Raw genomic sequence first — 7,479 nt, forward strand, 5'->3', positions numbered from 1 at the left:
TAAGCTTTCACTTTTTGCAGATGACATGATATTACACATGGAAAATCTGATAGACTCCACCAGAAGTCTGCTAGAACTGATACATGAATTTAGCAAAGTTGCAGGATACAAAATCAATGTACAGAAATCAGTTGCATTCTTATACACTAATAATGAAGCAATAGAAAGACAAATAAAGAAACTGATCCCATTCACAATTGCACCAAGAAGCATAAAATACCTAGGAATAAATCTAACCAAAGATGTAAAAGATCTGTATGCTGAAAACTATAGAAAGCTTATGAAGGAAATTAAAGATATAAAGAAATGGAAAAACATTCCGTGCTCATGGATTGGAAGAAGAAATATTGTCAAAATGTCAATACTACCCAAAGCTATCTACACATTCAATGCAATCCCAATCAAAATTGCACCAGCATTCTTCTCAAAACTAGAACAAGCAATCCTAAAATTCATATGGAACCACAAAAGGCCCCGAATAGCCAAAGGAATTTTGAAGAAGAAGACCAAAGCAGGAGGCATCACAATCCCAGACTTTAGCCTCTACTACAAAGCTGTCATCATCAAGACAGCATGGTATTGGCACAAAAACAGACACATAGACCAATGGAATAGAATAGAAACCCCAGAACTAGACCCACAAACGTATGCCAACTAATCTTTGACAAAGCAGGAAAGAACATCCAATGGAAAAAAGACAGTCTCTTTAACAAATGGTGCTGGGAGAACTGGACAGCAACATGCAGAAGGTTGAAACTAGACCACTTTCTCACACCATTCACAAAAATAAACTCAAAATGGATAAAGGACCTGAATGTGAGACAGGAAACCATCAAAACCTTAGAGGAGAAAGCAGGAAAAGACCTCTCTGACCTCAGCCGTAGCAATCTCTTACTCGACACATCCCCAAAGGCAAGGGAATTAAAAGCAAAAGTGAATTACTGGGACCTTATGAAGATAAAAAGCTTCTGCACAGCCAAAGGAAACAACCAACAAAACTAAAAGGCAACCAATGGAATGGGAACAGATATTTGCAAATGACATATCGGACAAAGGGCTAGTATCCAAAATCTATAAAGAGCTCACCAAACTCCACACCCAGAAAACAAATAATCCAGTGAAGAAATGGGCAGAAAACATGAATAGACACTTCTCTAAAGAAGACATCCAGATGGCCAGCAGGCACATGAAAAGATGCTCAACATCGCTCCTCATCAGGGAAATACAAATCAAAACCACACTCAGATATCACCTCACGCCAGTCAGACTGGCCAAAATGAACAAATCAGGAGACTACAGATGCTGGAGAGGATGTGGAGAAACGGGAACCCTCTTGCACTGTTGGTGGGAATGCAAATTGGTGCAGCCACTATGGAAAACAGTATGATGGTTCCTCACAAAATTAAAAATAGATTTATCATACGATCCAGCAATTTTGCTTCTGTGTATATATGCAAAAGAAATGAAAGCAGGGTCTTGAAGAGATATCTGTACACCTCTACATATAGCGGCATCATTCACAGTAGTTAAAACGTGGAAGCAAAGTGCCCATCAACATATGAAAAGATACGCACAATGTGGTATATAATGTAATATTATTCAGGTTATAAAGGAAAGGAAAATTTGTTTTTCGAAGAAAATTCTGATAAATGTTACAATATGGATGAAACTTGAGGACATTATGCTAAGTGAAATAAGCCAATCACAAACCGACAAATACTATACAATTGCACTTACACGAGGTGCCTAGCTAGACTAGCTAAAATCAGAGACAGAAAGAATGGTGGTTGCCAGGAGATGGGATTGCAGGAAATAAGGTGTTCTTGTTTCATGACAATAGAGTTTCAGTTTTACTAGATGAAAATAGTTCTGGAGATAAATGTACTTAATACCACTCAACTATACACTAAAAAAGTATGAGGATGATAAACTTATTTTATATGTATTTTATCACAATAAAAAATGTGGGGCAACAGCTGGAATGTACATTTTCCCAGTAATTTCGTAGACACTTTATCCTATTGCTGTTTTTGTCAACTTGATTGGCCCTCTATGTTGTCTTTTAAGAGGAAAATATCTGCTTATGCCCTTCAAAATACTTAGTGTTATTTTCATGGGAGCCCTGGTTCCCAGGGATCATTCAGTGGACTTGCTGTTTTGTCCCAGTTCCCGGAACATGTACAGATGGATGGACTACGGACTCCCAGTTACCACCTTTCTGAATGCTCTTTTATACAACAAGCCTGAAGGATGCTGACTTGGATTGGTTGTGGCTGGAGTGTTTTCTGGTTTGGTGTTCCAATCCTTCCTTCCATATCCAATGATTACTGGATATCCATCAGTCCCCAAATGGTGATTTAGTCAGCAGTGAGGAAAGGCAAACACAGATGCTCTCCAAATATATCAAAGGATTAACAAAGTGGAAACAAGAAACTTTAAGTAATAATTAGAAGATTTTAAATTTGTTGAGCAGAACTGAACACCAGTTAGTAGCTTGTTTTCTCCCCAAACCTCTTGTACTCTTTTCTGTTTCACAGACAGAGAAACTAAGACTCAGACTTCGTGAATATTATCAACAAATCAACTCTCTCTCCCTTAGGTTCTGAGGTTTCTGGCTATATGTTAATTAATTATAAGCAGAAACTTTCTATCTTAAGTACCTTTGATCCATCTCAGCAGTGAGCATAGTGACTAGCACACACTCAGTTTTCAATAAATATTTCATAAAGGAACAAATGTCCTAATAATCAGGACATATACTTAAGCACAAATAATCTAATTTTCTAAAGCCCAAATGGCACGGTTGAATAGTTCCTGAGCCACCTTCTTAGTTTTGCTTCCGTCATGAGGAAAAGAAAAAAGATAGTAAAATAAACACTTTCTTTAGAGAAATAAACTCTTTTCTTTAGATAACCAGGCATCTGTGTTACTTAAACTGCCATTTCTCCAGTTCTGCCTAATTATTATGCATTTTATCATAGATTTTCCCTTGTATTTCCTGCAAGAGAAAATTTCTGTTGTATTCTTTTTTTTAAGTCTACTTTTTACTTCGATCAGCTTCTCAAACACCTGGAGGACTAATGTGAACCACCCAGAGAAATGCTATCTGAAACCTACCAGCAGCTCATGGTAGCATCAAAATCAACGGTTGCCACAACAGCCCTGAGTTATCATGATTTCATCTCTGCCATTACCTAGCTGTGACATTGAACAGGTCACTTAACTTCTCTGTACCTCTCTTTCTTTGCTAGGGGTATTATGAGGCTCAAAAGAAATAATGTATTTAAAAAACTTTGTTCTTTGAAAAATATAAAATGTAATGAACGTACAAAGCATGGTTACAAACTTTTATAAAGTAGAGTCTTATGAATTAAAATCTTATGGGTCTTCATGACCACCCACACTGCCATCTGTGAAAGAAAGGAGAAGTTCTTTGTTTTTTATTTTGTTGCCGCATTCTTTGGCAAAAGGGACAACTTGTCTCCCTGCTAGAACCATAATAAAACAATAATAGGAGTGACGGCCTCCATTTGGTAATCAACTATCCATATCCATAAAATATCTCATACTTCCAGTGGCCAGTAGTTAAATCCTCACATTAAAAACCCCTGCACTTGGGGTGCCTGGGTGGCTCAGTCGGTTAAGCGGCTGACTTTGGCTCAGGTCATGATCTCGTGGTTCATGAGTTCAAGCCCTGCATCAGGCTCTGTGCCAACAGCTCAGAGCCTGGAGCCTGCTTTGGATTCTGTGTCTCCCTCTCTCTCTGTTCCTCTCCCACTCACACTCTGTCTCTGTCTCTCTCAAAAAATAAATAAAGATTAAAAAAAATTTTTTTTAAACCCATGTGCTTGGTTCTTCTCCTACTTCAGATTGTGTGCTAATAAGCATATGGGACAGCAGATCTGAGTATGTAAATATATAATGTGGTAAAGAAGAACTTTTAGAACAAATGCCACCTTCCCCCCAAATAAGAAGGCCTCATGGATATTATAATCTTGCAGGAATTCTCCCTAGGTAACTAATTTTGTGGATATTGCCGAATGGCATGATTTCCCCATCTTTCGCCTTCTTGAAAATATCTGAAATAAAAGATTTGTTAGACTAATCTCTTTGGATTGTAAATGACGGAAATCTAACTTGAAGTAGCTTAAGCAAAAAAAAAAAATGGAACTTATTGACTTGTGAAATCCAGGACTTATTTTAACATTGGCTTGTTCCTGTGATATAAGTCCTTCCTCATAATCAATTTCAAGCTACTGATGTGACATTACAGGATGTGGAGCTGGGAAGAAAGGTGCACAGCTGGTTCCAGTATGAGCCACTTGAGCACACCCCTGCTTAGATGCTGGGCACGGTGCTGCGTCAGTTACCGAGGTAAACAGAGTAAACCATGGCCCCTCTTCTGACACAGGGAATGAGGAGGAAATAACATTTATTATAACGTTAAGAACTTGCCAGATGTCTCGCACTTATTTCCATTCTCTTTGTTATAAGAGCTTAGACTCTGAATCCAGACTGCCTGAGTTTAAACATCAGTACTATAGTTTACTTAGTGTTTGAGTCTGAACAAATTAGTTAACCTGTGTCTCAGTTCTCTCATCTACAGAAAGAGGAGAGTAACAACATCTGTTTTATAAAGTTGTTTGGGGAAAGAGATGTATTGATACATGTAAAACATTAAGCATAATTTATCATTCATGGTGATTAATCATCAGGGGTTCACTGTTCACACATTGTTATTGCCATTTTCTAATCCTACAAAGAGCCTTTTGACTGATAGGTACAATTGTCTCCAGTGAAGAAACTGAGAGGTTAAGTGGTTTTTCTCAAAGGCAAATAAAATGCACGTAAGTTGGTATTTGACTCTGAGTCTGTATAATTCCAGGTTTCATACTTGCTGTACATAACCACAGTAAAAACAACAGCACTATTTATCATATGCCCATTCTGAACCAGTAGCTTTAAATATATTTCCTAGTGTATTACTCATAATAGTACAATGGACTTGGGTTTTTCTTTCCATTTGACAGATAAGAAGACTGAGGGTCAGAGGGTTAAGTAATTTTTAAGGCTATATAACCAGTTGGGATTTGAAGCAAGTCTGCCAGATTCATAAAAATGTCATCTTAATTACTCTGCTAAATGACTTACAAGTATTTTTTTAATCATTATTTGGAGCTGTATTTCTTCATTTTACTCGGACAAAAGATGTGGATCATGGGTAATGTGGAAAGTGCCATATAGGAATTCCATAAGATAGGAATCTAATGCAGAACATAAACAGAAAGAAGGGAGAGAGATTTTAGTCTTTGTTTTCCTTATTGTAGGGTCAGAGGACTTCTCAGAGATGGCATTTTAGCTGGGTCTTGTTAGATAAACTTTAACAGTCTGATGGTGGTGGGGTGTGCACTTCCTATATAGGAAATTCTATGAATAAAAGCATACAGCCTGAGAGTAGCTGTATATTTAGCGAATAGCAAACAGACTCGACAGGCGTTATGCAATGGACAGCTGAAGATGGAAAGGGAAATATTGCCTTGATTGTAGAGGGTTTTTCTGAGCACCACACTAAGGAATTTGGACTTCACTATTTGGCACTAAGAAGCCCCTAAAGGTTTTTGAGAAGGGGAATTACATGAACTGGACTGCATTTAGGAAATCAAGGCTTATAGCAGTATGTAGAGTAGACTGGACTGGAAGGAGTCTGGAGCCAGGAAGATGAGTTATATGTAACTGCAGTAGTTTATGCAAGAGATGATGAAAGCCAGAATTAGGGTGGAGTGGGACAGTAAGAAATGACAAAATAGCATTAACAGGATCATCCTCGCTCATTAAAAAAAACAAAAACAAAAACCAAAAAACTCTACATACATAGCTACTGGTGGCACACCGGTAACAACATCCTAATGCATTACCATCTTTACTGAGCGCCTGATAGAGACAGGTATTATATTAGGTAGTGTCAGGAATATAAAAATAAATATGAAAGAGCTTCTAAGCAATTTTTTTCATTACTTACTATTTGCCATGTACCATTCCAAGCATTTTACATGTATTTTCTAAATTAATTCTCATAACAACCATTACTATTATTTTCTCTAATTTGCAGATGAGGACACCAAAGGTGGGAGGCAGGATCACCGGCTGAAGACCACATGGTACTCCTAGTCCCTTGTACGATACACAAATAACCATATTGGTGTCCGCCACGGCATCCCTCTCTGGGCTGGACAGTTGCGGTAGCCTTCTTTGCTGATCTTTGTGCTTCCACTCCTTCCTTAATAACTCTTCTTTACTCAGTAACCAGAATAGTATTTTTAAAAACAAACATAAATCACTTCCCTGCTTAAAAGCTTGCGGTGGTTTCCCACTGTGCTTAGAATACACTCCCAAATCCTTTCCCACCCTGAATAATTGGTCCTGACCATTGGCTATCATAGTCCAACAATACTTACTTTTTTTGCAGGACTATTTTAAGCACTTTCTCACCTCAGGGCCTTTGCAAATGCAGTTTTCTCTTACTGGCCTCATCCCCCATTCTTTTTTTTTTTTTTTTTAATTTTTTTTTTCAACGTTTATTTATTTTTGGGATAGAGAGAGACAGAGTATGAACGGGGGAGGGGCAGAGAGAGAGGGAGACACAGAATCGGAAACAGGCTCCAGGCTCTGAGCCATCAGCCCAGAGCCCGACGCGGGGCTCAAACTCACGGACCGCGAGATCGTGACCTGGCTGAAGTCGGACGCTTAACCGACTCCGCCACCCAGGCGCCCCATCCCCCATTCTTTATCAGCTAAAATTCTTACATATACTTTTTTGTTCTGGTGTGTGTTTACCGGTTTTGTTTTCATTTTTGTGTGTCTTTGTTGAAGCATGATACTGAGCCATACTGGAGGCTGGGGCAAAAGGAGAAATTAGTAATATTGATCCTAACATTATTTAATATTTTTATTTCTTTCTACATGGAATTTTTGCATCGATTTTTAATTTTTTTAAATACTGCATTCATAGGTTATTGATCTTGATGATTTTTGAGTTTTAGGGTGCCCCTTTATTTACTTTTTTAAATGTTTAGTTTTGAGAGAGAGAGAGAGCAGGGGAGGGGAAGCAAGAGAGGGAGACAGAATCTGAACCACGCTCCAGGCTCTGAGCCGTCAGCCCAGAGCCTGACACGGGGCTCGAGCTCACGATTTGTGAGATCATGACCTGAGCCGAAGTCGGACTCTCAACAACAGAGCCACCCAGGCGCCCCTGGTGGGGGGTACCCCTTTAAAACTTATACCAGAGGCAAGAGCCTCCCTCTCTTCACCCTCATCCTAGCCCTGGTTATCTGTCTCTCTCACTAACCTGCAAGCTTCAGGATAGAGGAGCCATGCCTGTTTTGTTCGCTACTACATCCACTGTGTGTAGCAGAGTGACTGGCATAGAAAAAGCAAAAAAAAAAAAAAAAAAAAAAAATCTGCTGAATGATTGAATGAGTG

At 38.7% G+C, this 7,479-nt stretch overlaps 1 pseudogene; it reads left to right on the forward strand.

Moving 5' to 3' along the window:
* LOC121018015 (melanoma-associated antigen B18-like) overlaps positions 1 to 6,168 on the forward strand; it is a 9,040-nt pseudogene extending 2,872 nt beyond the window's left edge.
* Positions 6,169 to 7,479: the final 1,311 nt, after the last annotated feature.

This window comes from Herpailurus yagouaroundi, unplaced genomic scaffold (genome assembly GCF_014898765.1).
Source record: "Herpailurus yagouaroundi ecotype Mexico unplaced genomic scaffold, PumYag 77, whole genome shotgun sequence".
Taxonomy (NCBI): domain Eukaryota; kingdom Metazoa; phylum Chordata; class Mammalia; order Carnivora; family Felidae; genus Herpailurus; species Herpailurus yagouaroundi.